Raw genomic sequence first — 21,359 nt, 5'->3', positions numbered from 1 at the left:
GCTAATTTCTTGTCCTTAAGCTAATTTGAGTTTCTTTCACTTATACTCAAGGGACCTTTAACCAGTAGTAATGAATCCACTTTTTCTCCTTTGAATATTTGTAAATTTTTTTCTCATCCATGAAGTTCAAAAATGCCTGCAGAATATGGTTGAGTTGAGGTATCTCCTTAGTAGGTTTGTCTGAATCTGTAAAAAGAGCTTGTTTCTTTTATCTCTCTCTCTCTTTTTTTTCAAAGATTTTATTTATTTATTTGAGAGAGAGAATGAGAGACAGAGAGCACGAGAGGGAAGAGGGTCAGAGGGAGAAGCAGACCCCCAGCTGAGCAGGGAGCCCGATGTGGGACTCGATCCTGGGACTCCAGGATCATGACCTGAGCCGAAGGCAGTTGCTTAACCGACTGAGCCACCCAGGTGCCCTCAGAATATTGTTTTTATACAGAGGGGAAAAAAATTGGTTGGAGGGGGTGTGGCTCTAAGTAGATGTTTATTTTTTTCTGCATCTAACACCTCCAAGCCTCTGTCTCTCTAAATTAGGGGATATTAGTATTTCCCCCAAAATTTCTTCTGCTTTATCACACCGCACTGCACAATTATTCAAGAAGAACCGTGATATGTGGATTCAAAAGTTGTTGAGGTTTGCACTATGAGGTTGGAATTTTCTTTGGATTTTACATGGATTACTTTTAATCATTGTGCTTCCTTTTTTTTTTTTTTTTAATTTTTTTATTCTTATGTTAATCCCCTTACATTACAACATTAGTTTTAGATGAAGTGTTCCATGATTCATTGTTTGTGCACAACACCCAGTGCTCCATGCAGAATGTGCCTTCCTAAATACCCACCACCAGGCTAACCCATCCTCCCACCCCCCTCCCCTCTAGAACCCTGTTTGTTTTTCAGAGTCCATCGTCTCTCATGGTTCGTCTACCCCTCCGATTTCCCCCGCTTCATTCTTCCCCTCCCGCTACCTTCTTCTTCTTCTTCTTTTTTTTTTTTTCTTAACATATATTGCATTATTTGTTTCAGAGGTACAGATCTGAGATTCAACAGTCTTGCACAATTCACAGCGCTTACCAGAGCACATACACTCCCCAGTGTCTATCACCCAGTCCCCCCATCCCTCCCACCCCACCCCCCACTCCAACAACACTCAGTTTGTTTCCTGCGATTAAGAATTCCTCATATCAGTGAGATCATATGATACATGTCTTTCTCTGTTTGACTTATTTCACTCAACATAATACCCTCCAGTTCCATCCACGTCGTTGCAAATGGCAAGATCTCATTCCTTTTGATGGCTGCATAATATTCCATTGTATATATATACCACATCTTCTTTATCCATTCATCTGTCGATGGACATCTTGGCTCTTTCCACAGTTTGGCTATTGTGGACATTGCTGCTATAAACATCGGGGTGCACGTAGCCCTTCGGATCCCTACTTTTGTATCTTTGGGGTAAATACCCAGTAGTGCAATTGCTGGATCATATGGTAGCTCTATTTTCAACGCTTCCTTTTTTTTTTAAAAAAAAAATATATAGTCCATTTTATGGACAGCTTCCCCAAAGGCATCCCTGTTTTTTTAATTTTTGTTTTTTGTTTTTGGGGGATTTTTGGGATGAAGATGATTTTGTGGCCCCAGACCTTCAGGATTCTTGCCTACTTTATTTCTAGGAACCCAGTAGGGCCTACGTATTTCTTTTCTTTCCTTTCCTGGGGATGGTCTGGCTGCTCCTTGGCATTTTGGATTCCTCTAGACATTAAGTGGCTTTTTCCAGTTCTTTTGTTTGTCTCAGTGGTCACAGCAGGTTCACGATTGCAGCCCAACTGTGCAGAAGGTCAGAGAATGCTAATGGGACATTTAGCACCAAGTGTTCCTGCTTGACTTTCTATGGAAAACAAAATTGAATTGACAGAGGAGGAAATGAAATTCTCATTTAATGTAGAAAACAGGCCCAAGTTAGGACTGCCTGTTATGTTAGTCATTGGCAGTTTTAAAGATTTTTATTTATTAGTCATTGACAGTTTTAATTAAAGGTATTACTTCACAAGAAACATGAGGGAGTGGTGGATCATTATGGTGTGTGTTACTAGACACATTCCCTACTGAGTACTTCTTTTGTAACATTTAAGATAGATTTTGACTGTGCTTAATAAATACGCAGTAATTTGTGTACATTAGAATTATGTCGAAAATTTGAATTTGAATTTTGAGAATAAATGTGTGATTTGGGGATGTATGCTACTACAGTTATAATTCAAAAGACTTCTACATACCTATGGAAACATCACTCCCTATAAATACTATTCTGCATTCTTGCTCTCCCCCTGAGGCAGCATGACAAAGTGAAAAAATCAGGTGATTTAGAGTTAGAAGTTCTAAGTATAAGTCCTGGATCTCACATTTACTAATTACGTCAATGCAGAGAAATCACTTGGTTCCTGGCTCTCTGTTTTATTACCTATAGGATGGTGATAATGCCATATTTCAGAGTTGTTGGAAGTATCACATATCACATGGCAGGATGTACTTTGTAAATAGAAAAGCATTATATATCTATATATATCTATATGTAAGTATGTACTCTTTCATAAACTGCTTTTTCATGTAACAGACTACAACCCACTTTTTTTAAAAAAAGAGTTTATTTATTTGCCATAGAGAGAGTGAGAGAGAGAGAGGGCACAAGCAGGGGGAGTGGTAGGCAGAGGGAGAGTGAGAAGCAGGCTCCCCACTGAGCAGGGAGCCCGATGTGGGCCTCAATCCCAGGACCCTGGGGTCATGACCTGAGCCGAAGGCAGACGCTTAACCAACTGAGCCATCTAGGCGCCCCTACACCACACTTTTTTTAAAAATTTTGTTTTGTTGTTGTTGTTGTTGTTTGTTTTATTTATTTATTCATGAGAGTCAGAGAGAGAGATAGAGAGAGGCAGCGGCAGAGGGAGAAGCAGGCTCCCCTCCTAGTAGGGAGCCCAATGCAGGACTTGATCCCAGGACCCTGGGATCGTGACCTGAGCTGAAGGCAGACGCTTAACCATCCGAGCCACCCAGGCGTCCCTACACCACACTTTTTAATTGGATGCATGATATTCCATTTATATGAATGAACCATAGAAGTGGTTATTACCATATAAATGGTTTAGGTTGTTTTCTGTATCTGTTTATCTATCCATCCATCTCTCTGTATACATATATCTACATATTCTCTCTTAAGAGAATTATATTGTATTGTATATTGTATTATATTATTATACTTGTATTGTACAATACAATATTGTTAACTCTAGTCACCATGCTATATGGTATATCTCCAGAATTTATCTTATAACTGGAATTTTTTACCTTTTGACCACCTTCACCCAATTCCCCAGCTCTTCATCCACCCTCTCTGGCAACCACCAATCTGTTCTTTATAACTATGGGTATAGTTTTTTGTTGTTGCTGTTTGTTTTTAAATTCCACATATAAGTGGACCATACAGCACCTTGTGTATTGTTCCAATTCATTGTAATGGTCACTTATTGTTTGTGTAATTGTGAGAAACTGTTTTTGTGGTAAAGCCTCACTCCCAACTTTTGCAATGCAAAAAACACTACAAATAAGGTAAGATGGTGAAAGACCAGCTGGCGATATCTTTTTAGAGCATATATGGCAAATAGATTAATTTTCTTAATACACAAAGAGCGTTTAAATAAACCAGCAAAAAAAAGTTGAAAACCCTAATACAATTTAGGTGAAGAACATGAATCAACAGTTTATGCGAAAAAATACAAATGGCAAATATGTGAAGAGATGCTCGTTTCTTCTCGTTAAAGAAATGAAATTAACATCAGAGTTCTTTTTTTTTTCACTTCTCAGATTGGTAAAGAGGCAAAAGTCTGAAAATATTAAATATATTTGAGGATGTAGGGAAACAGAAATGCCTTATGGCCATATAAATTGGTGTGACTTTTTAGGAGTCAATTTTGCAATATTTGAAAAAATTTAAATGCAAATTTTGGCCCATCATTTTCACCTTTAGGATTTTATCTTGTACAAATATTTGATGCATATAAAAAGAGAGCATTTGTTGTTGTTCTTGTGACATTTGTGGATGTTTATGCATCAGCAAAACAAATAACCAGACCATGAAATGCCTGCATAGCCCATATATCTCTCACCGTGGTACTGCTCAAATTGTGTATATTCATAACGTGAAATTTTATATAGCGACTAGAAAATGGACTGGTCTCTGAATACTCATTTGAAAAGACGTTCCTGCTATGCCGATAACTGAAAACAGCAAGTTCAGACTTGCTTTTATATTTTTATGCACTATGTCATATGTATGCTATCAAGTAGAAAAAAACATGCTTCTTTATGCAGAGACAACTTCTGGAAGAGTATATAAGAAATTGTTGAAGGGGTTCGACTGTAGGATGATGGATAGTAACTAGACTTGTAGTGGTGATCACTTTGTAGTGTGTACACATGTCGAAGTATAAAGCTGTACATCTGAAACGTACATCATTTAAAAAAGAAATTGTTGACAGTGACTATTTTCTGGGAATTAGACTGAAGGGAGCAAAAGGAGAGGGGAGGAGTTTACTTTCCACTCTCTCACTTTCTGTACCTTTGGAATCCTTCCTTCCCAGTGTTTTATTATGCAAGATTTTAAACATACAGAATGTTTAAAGGACTATTGAGTGAAAACCCAATGAATTCACCACCCAGATGCTATAATGATTTGCTATATTGCTGTATCACTTCATTAAGAACCAAGGATGATGAATTATTTTTACAATTTAGTAAGAAATAGTGTAGCAAGAGTACATTAGAATAATGAAACAGTGAAATCAAAAAAGTACATAAATATGAAAGAGAAAATGAAACAGGATAACATGACATATAAACAGCTGTTAGGAGTACAAAGCTCAATGTCACAATTCTATGCAAGAGCAAAGACATAGAGGCTCTGAAACAGGAGGGGTTTCGTGCCTTCAGTTCCTCAGGCCTGAGGTCAGGGGAGGATGGTCCCAGGGCATAGAAAGCTCAGGGCAGGTAGCTTTTTGGCTCACATGACAGGCTGGTGCCCTTGACGTGTGCCGTGGTAATGGTCTTCAGACCTCGGAGGCTCCTCTCACACTTTAGTGGGTGTTAATCACCAGGGAAACTTGCTGACGACACACATTTGACCCTCACAAGCTCTCTCTGTGGAGAGAAGTGTTCACAAAAGTGTTGTAAACCAGCTTAGATTTGAGTGAGGGTAGAGCGGAGCGTTTTGTTTTGCTTTGTTCTAAACTTCCTAGTTATTCAACACTGAACCACTTCTCTGTGCGTAAACCTTGATCCAGTAGGAAAGAGTTGGGGTCCAAAACTCTGAACTTTTAACAAGCACCCTGTGCGATTTCATGGCAGGTAGGTGCTGCAAAATACTGTCCGTTTCTAAGGATGTGGTTTATTTATTTATTTATTTAAAGATTTTATTTATTTATTTGATAGAGAGAGAGACAGCGAGAGAGGGAACACAAGCAGGGGGAGTGGGAGAGGGAGAAGCAGGCTTCCCGCCGAGCAGGGAGCCCGATGCGGGACTCGATCCCAGGACTCTGGGATCATGACCCAAGCCGAAGGCAGACACTTAACGACTGAGCCACCCAGGCACCCCAGGATGTGGCTTATTTAGCTGCCCCCTCCTCCCAAAGCATTCCTTGCTTTGTCAGGAATGCCTGTCTTCTCCAACAGCTCTTACTCATTTTCTAAATGATCTTAATTACTAAGCTCCTGAGGGAGTGAACCGTAAAGGGCTTTATCTCTTGGTGCAGGTGAATGATCTCACCCCCGGTGTTGGAAGCCAGGTTGGACCAGGGTGGAGTCTAAAGAGTGGAGATTATTATGATTTTTAAACTTCTCGTTGTTTGATTTAGCGCCGGTGCTCTGCACCTTGGCGTAAACCTTCACTGGGGCATTTGATGCCATCCTCTAACCTCTGATTCATGGGGGTCTACCAGATGCATGTGGTTTAACTATTCCCTTCTCTGAGGGAGAAAAGCCTCCACGTCCCTCTCTTTGGAGGCTCTGCCTTACTGCTATCACACGTCCTCTCCCTGGTGTTTTTTCTTTGGAGGCTCTGCCTTCCCGCTATCACAGAGTATTTGAATTCTCATCAATTTTCTTGTGACTTCTGTGGAATGTGCTGGTAGAAGTACAGCTGTTACATCTTCTACTTAGAACAGGTTTCCCTCCCCTGAAGGATTAATAGGGAGGCAAACTATTTGCAGTTGCTCTTTGCCCCGCCTCTGACGGTTCTTTAACCCCATGAGAAAGAACAACCTCTGAGTTTCTCAGTCCTCCTCAGAGTGACCTGTTTCTCTTCCTTGTCTATTCCTACTTTCTCTTTTTCCATCTTGGCTGGTCAATTTAAACTGAAAAATTTGTTCCTATAGTGGCCCATCAGCTAAAAGAAAATATGCTGCCCCAAGTAATGGGTAACTTAATTTTTATTTGTTTTTTTTTTTAAGATTTTTATTTATTTATTTGAGAGAGAGAGAATGAGAGACAGAGAGCATGAGAGGGAGGAGGGTCAGAGGGAGAAGCAGACTCCCCGCTGAGCAGGGAGCCCGATGTGGGACTCGATCCCGGGACTCCAGGATCATGACCTGAGCCGAAGGCAGTTGCTTAACCAACTGAGCCACCCAGGCGCCCTTTTATTTGTTTTTTTAAAAATACAAGGAACATTTCTTGAGCTCTTCCCGTGCACAGGCATTGTGCTAAATGCTGGAGACATGGGCGAAAAAGCAGACAGTGGAGTCACGTTTCCCAAGGACCTTGGCAAAGCCAGGGTGAGAGCATCCCATATAATGAGGACCAGCACAAGTAGAGGCCTGGGAGTAAAGCTGTAGCATGGAGGATATTCAGGTACCATTGGGATATAGGTTGCTTGGTGAGAAATTGAAGTTTCTTTTTTTTTTTTTTTTAAAGATTTTATTTATTTATTTGACAGAGAGAGACACAGCGAGAGAGGGAACACAAGCAGGGGAAGTGGGAGAGGGAGAAGCAGGCTCCCCGCAGAGCAGGGAGCCCGATGCGGGACTCGATCCCAGGACCCTGGGATCATGACCTGAGCTGAAGGCAGTCGCTTAACCAACTGAGCCACCCAGGCGCCCAAGAAATTAAAGTTTCTTTGAAGACTTGGTGCTACTGTCAAAAATCTGAACATTATTCAATAGGAAACTATTTCTTAATTTTAAAAAATCAAGATACAGAGAACACATCATTCTAACGTAAGAGTGCAATAAGTAAAATAATTCTTTTATTTTTTTTCTTTTTTAATCAGAAAAGCATGGGAAGAGTTGATGAGGGTAAAGACAATGAAAGGAAAAGAGGAAGAAATTCATGTGGACAGATGGTCCAAAAACAAGGATCAGCAAAGAGAAAGCTACATAGAGAAAGAGGTGGACAGATGCATATCCTAAGGGCCTAGCATAGTGCCTGGTACAGAGTAGGTGCTTACGAAATAGTTCTCCAGTGAAAGAATGAATGCATGGGGAAGGAAAAAAAGGAAATAGGGAGATGCACATACATAGAAAATATCGAGCTAGTGCAAGGAAAATACTGAGAGACAAAGCAGGCAGAAATATACGTATTCCCAAAGGAAGCACGTTGGCAAGGGAGATAGGGAGAGAAAGGACCGAGGGACTTAAGGAGGCTCATAAATTAAGCAAGTGCTACTGAGCAAATAATTCTTCCCATATACTGCGTCTTAGTCACTGTACTGGCTGTGGGCTGTAGATCTGGGGGAAGTTACTCAATGTTTGTGAGCGTCATCTGTTAGAAGAAAAAGCGTTGAAAGGAAATGGGATTAAATACAGTATTGTAAAACGTTATGATCTGAGGAAGTTCGGTGGTAGGGATGTGGGATTTTGTACCATTCACTGTATTTAAGTATGTTAAAGATTTTTCATAACAGAAAGATCTTAAAAAATAACAGGAGGGCTAATAACCGCGCAAGGACCCATCTAGTTCCCCCCATAAAGTCACTCGCGTTACAGTTGTCAAGACCTGGCCACAGACTGGATGTGGGGGGCAAGTGGCAGAAGGTCCTGTTCACTAACGGTTAGTGTCCTCCTGACTAATGGGTGATTGTGCCTAATGGAATGACAGGTTTGCGAGGGAAGCTAATAAATCCATTACATTGGGGGAATGCTCAAAGAAATCTTTGTATGTAGACCAAAGGAAGTTCATTCCTTAAAGAGTTGGGGTTTCACAAGGCACAGTGGGGAGGCTTGCAGGCAGGGAGGCATGGAGGTGGGAAGCAGAGGGGGGACTGGCTGGGAGGGGTGAGGAGAGAGGCTGGGGGGCCTTGGCTTATAATTTTCCATAGTGAAGAAGGAGGAGGCTCGAGTGGAAGCCTAGACTGAGGGTGTGGTGAGGCTAACAGCTGAATTTGTTGAATTATCTAGCCCCAATATTCCCAGTGGAATGTTTGACTTGTTGGCCTCCGCAGAGTTCTTAGCCTCCCAGGTGCTGGGCACAGTTGCTCAGAGCAGCTCCTGCAGGGAGGGTCAAAGGGTCAGGAAGGAAGGAGGTCAGAGGGGAGAGTTAGAGATATCGGCCTCTGCAAAATGCACTTATTTTTTTTGGCGTCTGACAGGTGGACGAGATGAAATCTATCTGGGGGCCCAGCCCACAGATGCCCTTAACTGTTCTCACCATCCCCATAAGTTCCTTTGTAAGGCAGCTTTTCTTCACATTTTTCTCCCCTTGGGTGGACATTCTACTTTAGCGTTTATTTGCTAAATGACAGTTTAAGGGAATAAAGCATGATAACCTCTTCAACTGAGGTGGTTTTTGAAAGTGAAAAATCAGTTTAAAGAAAATGTTATTATGAATTTCAGATATTTAACGCCCTTTTTTTTAATGGACGTGGAAGCCTAACTCATTAACTGAATTAGAGGAAGAATGTTTTGATGTCTGATTGAGGTAAATTTTTAGTTTTATCTGCATGGAGGAAGATTCCTAATGCAAGGAATGATTACTGATTGGTTTAGAAAATCATAAAACCACTTTGTAACATGTTCATGACAAGAAACAAATACTATGTCACCATGGATTCCAAACAATATGTCCCAAATAAGTACCAGCTGTTTAGAACATCAGAGGGGGATGGGGAAATTCAAGCTTAATTAATTATTTCCTTGGTTAGAAAAAATCTTCCAACAGAGAGAACATTATCTCTGTACGACACTTAGCATTTCTAAGATTCCACCCACAGTAAGGCCAGTAAACAATAAAGCCAAGCCTTTAACTGAGTTTTGAATCACCCACATAAACTTGGAAAATTACAACAGAGAATAACTGCGAGATTGTGTTTAGATAGTCGGAATCAAAAGGTTGGTCTTCTCCCTTTTCTGTTTTTTTTTCCCCCCTCAGAGCATACCAACCAGGGCTCCTGCCTTTTTTCCCCCTCTGCATCCAGCTTGTCATCAAATCCTCTTTCTTTCTTTCCTTCTTTCCTTCCTTCCTTTCTTTCCTGGGGGAGGGGCAGAGGTAGAGAGGGAATCATAAGCAGGTTCCACACCCAGCATGGAGCCCGATGTAGGGCTCGATCTCATGTCCCTGAGATCACGACTTGAGCCGAAATCAAGAGTCGGACACTTAACCGACTGAGCCACCCAGGTGCCGCTCAAATCCTATTTCTTAGGATACTTCAATATCAGTTGTACTCAAACTTGAAAACGAAATAGAGTGGAGGGTCTAACCACAAGAATTAAAGCTGTTGACTACCAGGCTCTGTCATGCGCACTGTATCTCGTCCTCCTGGCAACCCTCCCGTGAGGCACTGTTATGAGCCTTCTCATCAGGGTTTCACAGATGGGGAAACGAGGCCTTTGAGCAGTGGTTCCCAGCTGTGGCTGCCCATTTGTGTGGCTGGGGGTGGGCGTGGAGCTTTGAAAACGGCTCAGGCTACCATCCACCTGGACCAACTAAATCAGAACCTCTGAAGGTGGGACCTGGGCTTCTGTAGTTTTTTAGAGCTCCCCAGGTGATTACCAAGTACACCGAAGGTTAGAATTACTGACTGTTAGAGCAATGAATTAACCAGTGCAAGGTTAATTGACTGACTGGGTGATGGAATAGGGGTTGGAACCCAGGGTTCTTAGATTTTGGAGTCTCATCTTAACCTCTTTATTATATTGCCTCTCAAAGTATTTACCACTCCTGGGCATGTACCTGATATTCTTGCATCAGGGGACCCGTATAAGAATATTCATAGCAGCCCTTTTTGTGATGGGTGGAATCTAGAAACGAACAGAAGTGTTAAACAATGGTAGAATGGATCGATAAACTGTGGTGTGTACTAAGACTGAAGGCTTGTGTCTCTCTTACCCCAAATTCGTGTGTTAAAATCCTAACCCCCAATGTGATGATATCGGGAGGTGGTGTCCTCTGAGAAGTGATTAGGTCATGGGGGGTGGAGCACCCGTGGATAAAAGAGACCCAGGGGAGCTTTATCACCCCTTCTGCCGCGTGAGGACATCCTTATCAGACACCACGTCTTCTAGCACCTTGATCTTGGACTTTCCAAACTCCAGATCTGTGAGAAATAAATTTCTGTTGTTCACAAGCCACCCAATGTGTGGTATTCTGTTACAGCATCCTGAGTGGACCTGGACAGTGTGTTAATGAAATAGAATACAATACAGCAATAAAATAGAATTCCATCTATTCACAAATATGAAACCATATAATTTTATATTTGGGTACATAATCATATTTGGAGAAATTGTCATAGAGAAGCGAAGCAGAAGTTGAGGGAAGGTGATGGGTCATGGGAGGAGCATACAGAAAGCTTCATATATAATGTTCTATTTCTTAAACTGGGTGGTGGGTATACAGGTATTTTAACTGTTCTTTATATTCATATTTTACAAACGTTCTTTTTATATCTATAAATGTTCTAAATGATTATAGAAAAGAATAATTACTGTTTTTATGAAATATATTAATGCAATTCTAGCAATATGAAGTACTAAGCAAAAAGCTAAAGACAAAAAAAAAGGCCCCACCAAAGATGTTACCCCCCAGAAAGACACATTAAGTGATGATCATTTCACAGTATCTTTTATGCATATATAAAGAAAAGGACAGATATGTAGACAAATTAGAATTGCCCCAATTATGTAGTATGTATTAACAAACCACCTCTAAACTTAGTGGCTATGGCAACAAAACCCAGTTATTTATTCATGATTCTGCAATGGAGCAGAGCTTGGTAGGATGCCTGTCGTTACTCCACGTGTTGGCTGGAGTTACTCGTGTAGTTGCCTTCAGCTGGGAACTTGGGTGGGGTTGGAATATCTAAGATCACTTCCATGTGAGGAACCTCTGCTAGGATGGCTGGGATGGCTCAGGGCCTGCTGGCCAGGCTTCTCTTTTTCCATGGGTTCTTATTATTCTGTGGATCCCAAGAAGGAGAAAGCAGAGGCTACAGTGCTTTAAGATCTGGGTGTGTTAGTCCCAGAACATCCCTTCCATGCATTCGATTGCTCAGGGCAAGTCACAAGGCCAGCTAAGACTCAAAGGGAAAGGAAGCAGATCCCTCTCAATGTGCAGAGACATGTGCCTACAGGGATGGAGGAACAGTTGGAGGCTCCTAGGAAATGATCTACTACTGTGTTTATAGTAAGTGTACTGCTTTTCATAGTCTGTTGGCAGAAAGCTGCACTTTCATGGTTCTTTGAGCAACTTCATTCAGTAATTATTATTGAATATCTACTATGTGTCAGGGACTGTTTCTTTTTTAAGATTTATTCATTATTTGAAATCGAAGGAGAAAGAGCAGGGGGTAGGGGCAGAGGAAGAGGGAGAGAATCTCAAGCCGACTCCGTGCTGAGTGTGGAGCCCAACATGGGGCTCAATCTCACGACCCTAAGATCACAACATGAGCCCAAACCAACAGTCTGACACCTAACTGTGCTATCCAGGTGCCCCTAGGGACTGTTTTAATCTTCGTCAGAGCAGTGAACCAAGAGACAAAAACTACTGTGTTCATGGAGTCTACACTTGAATGATTTAGGCAATCATTCTGATCATATGCCTTTTTATACTAGAAATCAATAAAACTTGGCTAAAGAGAGAAAATTTGGTTAATTGAAAGAATAAGAACAGGTGAAAACTGCTGACCTCACTCAGTGGTCTACCTGAGCTCAGATAGAACTAATAGAAAAAGAGTTTCCAGAAATATAAATCTTGAGATTCCATTCAAATGAATTCAGCAAATACCTACTATATCTCAAGCCGACTCCGTGCTGAGTGTGGAGCCCAACATGGGGCTCAATCTCACGACCCTAAGATCACAACATGAGCCCAAACCAACAGTCTGACACCTAACTGTGCTACCCAGGTGCCCCTAGGGACTGTTTTAATCTTCGTCAGAGCAGTGAACCAAGAGACAAAAACTACTGTGTTCATGGAGTCTACACTTGAATGATTTAGGCAATCATTCTGATCATATGCCTTTTTATACTAGAAATCAATAAAACTTGGCTAAAAGAGAAAATTTGGTTAATTGAAAGAATAAGAACAGGTGAAAACTGCTGACCTCACTCAGTGGTCTACCTGAGCTCAGATAGAACTAATAGAAAAAGAGTTTCCAGAAATATAAATCTTGAGATTCCATTCAAATGAATTCAGCAAATACCTACTATATACAAAGATCTTTTCTGGCCTACTGGAATGGGAGATAATTTTGGAAGCATTTGATTTGGTTCAATTAAGGATTTGTTGGACATATGTGTGTGGTGCCAAAGGTCATATAAAAGATTAAAAGCAGGATTCCTGCCCTAATGGTGGCAACGATGTTGAATACCCGTAACCATATATCGAAGAGGTAAGATAAGTGCCACAAATTGGTATCAATGTGGTGCTAGGGTCTAATAGAAGCCAGTATCTCCTTCATGTATGGGAATCACGGAGTCTTCATGAAGGAGAGAGCATTTGAGCTGGTTCTTGAAGACTGACTACATTTTCATTTGGGTGGGGGTTAGCAGGCTTTGTAGAAGGACAGAACAATTTGATGTGCCCTATTATCATCAGCTCACATGGTGGGTGCATATTTCCTCTTTGTTTCTAGCTGAAGCAAGCTGGTGTGGGCATTAATGGTACTTTGCTGATTTCCATTTTCTACCTGAATTCCTTGTTTAAATGACCTATTTACATTACTACTCTGGGTGACACCTACGCCTAGAGATGTCTGCTAGTTGAAAATGAACAAACAGCAGCTAGGGGTTTCTTATCTCTAATGGATGTTCTGCAAATCCCTTAGCTTTAGCATTTGTGTGCAATGAGCTTTTTAAAAAAATGAATAAAAGGAATAGAGAATGAAGGACACACATCCAGGTGTTGTGGTCAAACATCACGTTATTATGTCAGGTGACTCTAAGCATAGGATATGCAGTTTGAATGCAGTTGACACAGAACTGTGTGTGCCTTCTCGCTTGCTTGGTGTATCCTCTTTGTAAAAAAAAAATGGACTTGTGTCTGAGATTAAACTTCTTAACCTCTGCTAAACTGATATTTATAAAATACCATTTTCATCAGGATACTCCTTTATACAAAAGGCTAAAACGAGTCTGAACTGTCCACTTTAGCCATGTCCTCTCTTTCGGTGCTCTGTGTTCTCAGAATAATATTTGTACTGTATCACTAACATATTTCCCTTTCTCCTTCCGTCAACAAATATTCATTCATTTATTCATTCATTCAACAAAAAACACATATTAAGCAACTATTACAGACCAGCCACTGTTATATGGCCTTGGAATACATTTATCAAGAAAACACAAAATCTATACTCTGTTGGAGCTTACATCCTAGCAGGGGGAAACAAAAACCGAATAATAAACTCAATAAACAAGGAAATTCTATAGTATGTTAAGAGGTGATAAGCACTATGAAAAGGGCATGCGGCTAGGGATGAGTGTGTGGATTACAACTGTAGGTAGATTTGTCCAGGTGGTCCTCATTTAGAAGTGTGTTAGCCACGGGTCATCTTGGTGGGAGAGTCTTCTGGGCAGAGGCAGCCCTAGTGCTTGGGTCTGAAGGTGGGTCTTTGTCCAGAATGTTCTAAGAACAGCCCAATAGGTTAATGTGATTGGAGCATAGGGAGCAAGAGGAGAGAACAGTAGGAGAGGAAGTGAGAGAATCAACAGCTATATATCACATCGTCTTTATCCATTTGTCTATTGGCGGATACTTGGGCTGCTTCCATAATTTGGCTATTATAAACAATGCCGCAGTAAACATAGGGGTCCGTATACCCTTCAACTTAGTGTTTTCATATTTGGGGGGTAAACAGCCAGTAGTGTGATTATTAGATCATATGGTAACTATATTTTCAAATTTTTGAGGAACCTCCATACTGTCTTCCATAGTGGCTGTACCATTCCCACCAACAGTATAAGAGGGTTCCTTTTTCTGCCATCTTTGCCAACACTTGTTTCTTGTGCTTTTGATTGTAGTCATTCAGGTCATGTTTCATTGTGTTTTGATTTGCAGTTCCCTGGTGATTAGTGATCATCTTTTCATGTGTCTGTTGTCCATCTGAATGTCTTTTTTGGAGAAATGTCTGTTCATGTCTTCTGCCTGTTGCTTAATTGGATTATTTGATTTTTTTTGGTGTTGAATTAAGTTCTTTATATATCTTGGGTACTAATACTTTATTGGACACATCATTTGAAAATATCTTCTCCCATTCTATAGGCTTTTAGTTTTGTTGGTTATTTCCTTTACTGTGCAGAAGCTTTCTGTTTTGATATAGTCCCAATAGTTTATTTTTGCTTTTGTTTCCCTTTCCTCTGGTGACATGTCTAGAAAGGTGAAATTACTACCTGTGCTCTCTTCTACGATTTTTATGCTTTCAGGTCTCACATTTAGGTCCTTAATCCATTTTGAGTTTATTTTTGTGTATGATGTAAGAAAGTGGTCCAGTTTCATTCTTTTGCATGTTGCTGTCCACTTTTCCCAACACCATTTGTTGAAGAGGCTGTCTTTTTTCCATAGCATATTCTTGCCTCCTTTCTTGAAGATTAATTGACCATATCATCATGGGTTTATTTCTGGGCTTTCTATTCCATTCTATTGATCCATGTGTCTGTTTTTGTGCCAGTACCATACTGTTTTGATTGCTACCCCTCTGTAATATAACTTGAAATCTGGCATTGTGATACCTCCAGTGTTGTTTTTCTTTTTTGAGATTGCTTTGGCTATTTGGGGTCTTCTGTGGTTCCATTCAAATTTTAGGATTGTTCGTTCTCATTCTGTGAAAAATGCTGATGGTATTTTGATAGGGATTGCATTAAATCTGTAGATTGCTTTGGGTAAATATGGACATTTTAACAATATTTGTGTCATCTTCAATTTCTTTTATTGATCTATAGTTTTCAGAGTACAGGTCTTTCACTTCCTTGGTTAAGTTTATTTCTAGGTATTTTATTATTTTTGGTGCAATTGTAAATGAGATTGCTTTCTCTTTCTGCTGCTTTATTAGTAGTGTATAGAAATGCAACAGATTTCTATATATTGATTTTGTATCCTACAACCTTACTGAATAGTTTTCGTTGGAGTCTTTTGGGTTTTCTATATATAATATCATGTCATCTGCAAACAGTGAAAGTTTTACTTCTTTCTTACTAATTTGGATGCCTTTTCTTCCTTTTTCTTGTCTGATTGCTGTGGTTAGGATTTCCAATACTATGCTGAATAAAGGTGGTGAGAGTAGAAATCCTTGTCTTGTTCTTGACCCTGGGAGGAAATCTCTCAGTTTTCCCCACTGAGTTTGATGTTCACTGTGGGTTTTTCATATAAGGCCTTTATTATGTTGAGGTATGTTCTCTCTAAATCTACTTTGGTGATGGTTTCTATCAGAAATGGAATTTGTATTTTGTCGAATGCTTTTTGTGCATCTATTGAAAGGATCATATGGTTTTTATTCTTTCTCTTATTGATATGATGTATTATGTTGCTTGATTTGTGAATATTGAACCACCATTGCATCCTGGGAATAAATCCCACTTGATCATGGTGAATGATTTTTTTAATGTATTGTTGGATTTGGTTTGCTAATGTTTTGTTGAGGACTTTTTTTCATTTTGTTTATCAGAGATGTTGGCCTGTAGTTCTGTGTGTGTGTGTGTGTGTGTGTGTGTGTGTGTGTGAGAGAGAGAGAGAGAGAGAGAGAGAGAGAGAGAGACATAATTATCTGGTTTTGGAATCGGGGTAATGCTGGCCTCATAGAATGAATTTGGAAGTTTTCCTTCCTCCTTTATTTTATGGAAAACGTTGAGAAGAATAGGTATTAACAACTTTTTAAATGTTTGGTAGAATTCACCTGTGAAGGCATCTGGTCCTGGACTTTTGTTTGTTGGGAGTTGTTTTTTGATTACTGATTCAATATCATTGTTGGTGATTGGTCTGTTCAGATTTTCTTCCAGCTTCAGTTTTGGTAGGTTATTAGGAACTTATCTATTTCTTCTAGGTTGTTGAATTTGTTGGCATCCAATTATGTCCTTTATAGCCATTTACCTCTTGGTCTCTTTCATCTCTTTTTATCTGGAGCAATTTTTCATTTTTTATTTATGTTTCCTGGCCTTGATTTTTTTGAAGGTTAAAGGCAATTATTTTCTAGAATGTTCAGTTTAGATTTGTCTGATGTTTCTTAAGGAAATATTCACATTACTTACTTATAATAGAGAAAATTTAGAAACAATATAAATCTGGCACTTTAGGGTTTTGATTAAATAAATTAAGATGTAGCTATAATATGAGATAGTATGTTGTCATCAAAATGATAGTTATAGATGTTTAGATATTGATATAAAGAGTTGTTCTAAAATATATTAAGTGCAAAAGGCAAGGCATAAAAGCAGTCTGTAAAGATGGTACAATTTTTGTAAGCAAATATATAGTTATTTACATGGACAAACTTGCATGGGAAGTAGTCTGAAAGGAAATACACCAAGTTATGAATTCTAGGTGTTGTTGTCTCTAGGTGATAACCCAGAGATTTTTCCTCCCTTTTCTCCTTTTGAAATTTTTTTGTTTTTCTGTAATGAAGATCTATTCACGCAATTTTAAAAAGGAAAAAGTTTTTTTTTTTTCCTTTAAACCCAACAATCTTTTTGATTTTTAAAATAAGAGTGCCTTGATTTTTCCAGAAAAAGAGTTAGATGAAGGGGCATATGGTTAAATGGGAAATACATTGAACTGAGATCAAGGCCAAATATTGCCATTTACTATTTATAAGATCTTGCTCAGGAGCTTTATGATTTTTGTCCTCAGTTTCCTCATCTTAAAATGGTGATCATAGTATGAATTTCCTGTATGCTTTGCAGAGTTGCTTTGAGGATAAAATGGGATAATGTATGTTGCTGTTCTTTGTAATCTTTGAAAACCAGTACCAATACCAACAAAAAACATTCTTATTTTATTTTTCACAGAAAATATTCCCAGATCATTGCATGTCAGAGATGAATTTTTCCAAAAATTATTTACAGTAAAAAAATAACCCCTCAAACTACCAGGCATTTGAATGTCATCCTTGAAAGTTTCCAGTGTTACTAATCTTTTCTTTCTTTCTTTTTTTTAAAGATTTTATTTATTTGCAAGAGACACAGCGAGAGAGGGGATACAAGGGGGCATGGGAGAGGGAGAGGGAGAAGCGGGCTTGTGGCTGAGCAGGGAGCCCGATGCGGGGCTCGATCCCAGGACCCTGGGATCATGACCCAAGCTGAAGGCAGATGCTTAACGACTGAGCCACCCAGGTGCCCCACTAATCTTTTCATCTAGGGGAATAGACAGAGTAGTAAAAGCAATTAGCGGATCAACCACTATAACATTTATAGCTTATCCATGTCTTTAGCTCATATAATTTGTTTTTCCATTTCTGCTTCAATTTTTTTTAGCTTATTATGTGATCATTTATTTCTTAGCTTTGAAAAAATGTGGAAAGTTCTCCTTTGCTCTTTATGGATATCTGATATGCCACATCCTAGGAAGTAGAAATAAGAAAAAGCTATTAATGAGTATGCAGCTATACCCAGGGGTCTCAGGGTTTCTGACAATAGTACAACCCATTTCTGGGATGGGAATGCCTCATTGTCTTTTGCTCTTACTGCTGCTCAGGACTGCAGAGCAACGGGGGTGGCAGGGACTTAGGAGAGGCAGCCGCCATGGCTGAATGAGACAAGCTATGAGGAAGTAACTTGGCCATGGCAGGGAGACTTCTAGAGCCAACCAGAAATTTTTCTGGAAACCCCAAGAGCTGGGGAAGAGGAGGTGGAAGGAAGCAGAAATGAGGATCTAACAACTAGTCTTAAAAGGTCACAGACATAGAACACTGGTTTTATTTCTGCCTATTTATCTAGATCCAGAGGATGGTCTTGTCTTAGACTGGTGGGCTGTCGTGCCACACAATCATGCATATTTTCACTGTGAATGTTAAATCAATATTTAAGAAATAATGGTTGTTCACATAATTGAGTTTGGGGGCCAAGCTGGCGTCTTATATCCCAAATGTGGATATTCATTGTGTTGCACAAAGTTCACTGGAAAAAATTTCACAATGACAATGCAAAAGAAACCATTTGTAAGCCCACAGTGCAAAGGATCCATGGGTCACTGAGTTACTGTAATACAAGGTTCAGCTAACTGTTTTGTTTTTTTTTTTAAGTGAAGGCTGAAAATGTGTCTCCAAAGCAATCTAAACAGTTTAGACATTATCATAAACCACTTTGTGAAACAGTATATTATAAAAATGAATTTTTTCCTTAAAGACAAAGGCTGCTACAAATTACATCTTTAAGGCTTCTTTTCTTTCTTTTTTTTTTAAAGATTTATTTATTTATTTTAGAGAGAGATACTCCGGTTTCTCTTCAAAACGCATAAATCTTTCGCCTTTTACTTATTTTAGAGAGAGAGAGCATGGGGGAAGGAGCAGAGGGAGAGGGAGAGAGAAACTCAAGCAGACTCTGCACTGAGCGTGGAGCCCAACATGGGGCTCAATCGCACAACCCTGAGATCATAACCTGAGCTGAAACCAAGAGTCAGTTGCTTAACCAACTGGGCCACCCAGGTGCCCCTGCAAAAGGCTTCTTTTAAAGATCTTCATTTTTTCCTTGTAAAATTAATACTAAAGAAGGAAATGGATAATCAGGTAAAGCAATTTGGTTTATTTATTAAAAGCATGGTGGATGTACCTCCATCGTAGTCCAAGAGATTTTATGCTGTCTTTTAATTACTTAGGCCATTGGTGTCTATCTTAATCCTAGGACATTCTAATAATCTTGATGACTTCAGTGGTATATGGAGAGAGTCCATACTCAGCATACAAATTTGGAGATGAGTCAGGCTCAGTACAAGGACATGTTTGCCTTTTCTCACTTCTTTTTTTTTTTTTTACTTCTATTTTGTTTGTGAATAATTCTTCATAGTATTCTCATGTCATGAGATAATTTTTGATGGAATTAAATGCAGACAGCTTCAATTAACATAGTAATTGTGCCCTACATAGTATCATGTATGAAGGGATTACATGGCAATGTGAGTAGCATACTCACCCAGAAAAGTGATCAATGGGGTTAGCAAAGAAGCACCACGACATTTTTCAGGCACATACTGAAGAACCGAAAGGAGCATTTCTATTCTTTTTTCCATTGCCCCAAAGGATGATCATTGGGTTTGAAAGGACAGAATTACCTGTGAAAAAAAGGCCATTGACAGAGTCAGTTCGGGATAGAGACACAGGGAGCTGCAGCATCACATACCTCAACCCGCAACATATAGCGAATTTTGGAGGGAAGCACGTTCTTCCATAAACACCAAATAAATTGCAAAGATAAGCATGAAGAATCAGCAATACATTCCATGAAGTGAGAACTAAATATACCCGCAAAGAACAAGTGGAGCAATGGCCAAAGTGGGACATACCAAGGAAGGAAGGAACAGTTAAACTGGTTAAAGATTGTTTAAAGGAACACTGGCTTGGCATACCAAGTAAGAAAGGAATGGATAGTCAAACTGGTTAAAGATTATTATCAACTTATTGCTGAGGAAAATGTAGAGAATAAGAACCCCCTATGAATAATGTATTGGCCTCAAAAGAGAGCATAGATTAAAAATACATGCACCCTATGAGCTAGAAATTCTACTCTAGGTACTTATCCAAGAGAAATGAAAAGCCATGTACATAAAAACTTCAACATGAACATTCATGTAAACTTAATTTGTAATATCCCCAAATTGAGCTGGGAAGGAGCACAAGGAAAATTTCTGGATCAATGGAAATTTTCTATATCTTGATTGGGATAGTGGTTACACAGTTGCATACATTTATCAAATTCACTGAAGTATACACTGAATAGCTATACATTTTATTATAAAGTACACACGAGTAAAGTTGACTTAAAAAGAGAGATGCAAGAGGGGTGCCTGGGTGGCGCAGTCGGTTAAATGGCCAACTCTTGGTTTCGGCTCGGGTTTTGGTCTCTAGGTTGTGGGATTGAGCCCCAGGTAGGGCTCTGTGCTCAGTGCAGAGTCTGCTTGGGGTTCTCTCTCCCTCTCCCTCTGCCCCTCCCCTCTGCTCACGTGCTCACGTTCTCTCTCAAAAAAAAAAAAGACAGAGAAAGAGAGAGATGGAAGAGTTTTTTGGGGGGCATTCCTCTAAAATCTGGCACAAAAGCGGTAGAAAAATTCTCTTGCTTCCCTATTTAGCAAGTAGATCAGAAGAGGCTCTGTGTCCTTGGTCACATAATCTAAATTTCTTTATAGTTTGTATATGTAACTACGTATAAGTAGACATCATGCAGTGGGTAGAGTCTCAGACTAAAATTGAACTATCTTGCTTATTTGGAAACAAAGTTATTAAAAAATTGGAAGTATAGAACAAATAACTCTTTTTCTCTAAATATTTAAGAGAAATTTGTCAACCTGATGCTCCATTACCCCCAAATACTTTAGTGGGTGGGATGGGCAGAATAATAGCCCTCAAGATACCAGGTTCTACTCTCTGGAACCTGTAAATATTACATAAGGAAAAAGGATCTTTACATGTATGATTAAGTTAAGGATTTCGAGATGAAGAGATTATCCTGCATTATCCAGGTGGGCGCCAAATGCCTTTACAACTGTCTTTATAAGAGAGAAGCAAAGGGAGACTGGACACACACATAGACAGAAGTAGAGGGAACAGTGTGACCACGGAGGTAGAGAGTGTGGTGAAGAGGAGGAGGAAGATGAAGAAGAGCTGTGTTTTACTTTTGATTACTTAAATAGATTTCTTTTTTTTTAAAAAAAGATTTTATTTATTTATTTGGCAGAGAGAG

The 21,359-nt window shown here is 39.6% G+C and overlaps 1 protein-coding gene across 7 annotated transcripts in view; it reads left to right on the top strand.

Moving 5' to 3' along the window:
• LPAR1 (lysophosphatidic acid receptor 1) overlaps nucleotides 1-21,359 on the top strand; it is a 297,361-nt gene that overhangs the window by 23,406 nt on the left and 252,596 nt on the right. Inside the window, exon 1 of one of the 7 annotated variants that reach the window (XM_054509346.2) lies at nucleotides 11,043-11,664. The exons of the other annotated variants lie outside the window; for them this stretch is intronic. The gene's annotated coding sequence lies outside the window, so the exon portion shown is untranslated. Of the gene's footprint in view, nucleotides 1-11,042; nucleotides 11,665-21,359 lie in introns of those variants that run through there. 7 annotated transcript variants of the gene reach the window in all.

The sequence above is a fragment of the Mirounga angustirostris genome, unplaced genomic scaffold (genome assembly GCF_029215605.1).
Source record: "Mirounga angustirostris isolate CCGP_5_RB_7025 unplaced genomic scaffold, mMirAng1.0.hap1 SCAF_15, whole genome shotgun sequence".
Classification (NCBI taxonomy): domain Eukaryota; kingdom Metazoa; phylum Chordata; class Mammalia; order Carnivora; family Phocidae; genus Mirounga; species Mirounga angustirostris.
Note: the sequence above shows the minus strand (reverse complement) of the source record. Positions and strands in the feature narration are given on the sequence as shown.